Below are 438 nucleotides of genomic sequence, written 5' to 3'. Positions count from 1 at the left end.
ATTGGAGATAAAGCTAAACACTTTTACTTAGAGGCCAAGTTGGAAAGCTTGTCATTTACACTTCTTACATGGTTATCCACACTATGTGCTATACTCCCTATTCAATATCCATGTAAAAGAAATCTAGTAATACACATTTGTGTGCTGGCTTATTTAAAATCTTACCAAAAAAATTTAGTGGGATAAAATTTTGGTTAAGGAAAAAAAGTAAAGTGTGCACCCTTACTCCTCCCTATGAGGACCATGATTCAAACAGTTAAGTTTTTGCATTCCAATACTATGTACAATCTTCTCAAGGGTTGAAGTTGGTAAAGATTTAGTGAACAAATCTGCTAGATTGTCACTTAAGCAAACTTGTTGTGCATTAACATCACCATTCCTATGGCGATCATGTGTGAAAAACAACTTTGGTGAGATGTGTTTTGTTCCATCTCCTTT

The sequence above is a fragment of the Capsicum annuum genome, chromosome 10, assembly GCF_002878395.1.
Source record: "Capsicum annuum cultivar UCD-10X-F1 chromosome 10, UCD10Xv1.1, whole genome shotgun sequence".
NCBI lineage: Eukaryota > Viridiplantae > Streptophyta > Magnoliopsida > Solanales > Solanaceae > Capsicum > Capsicum annuum.
The sequence above is the reverse complement of the archived record's forward strand: the minus strand, read 5'-3'. Positions refer to the sequence as shown.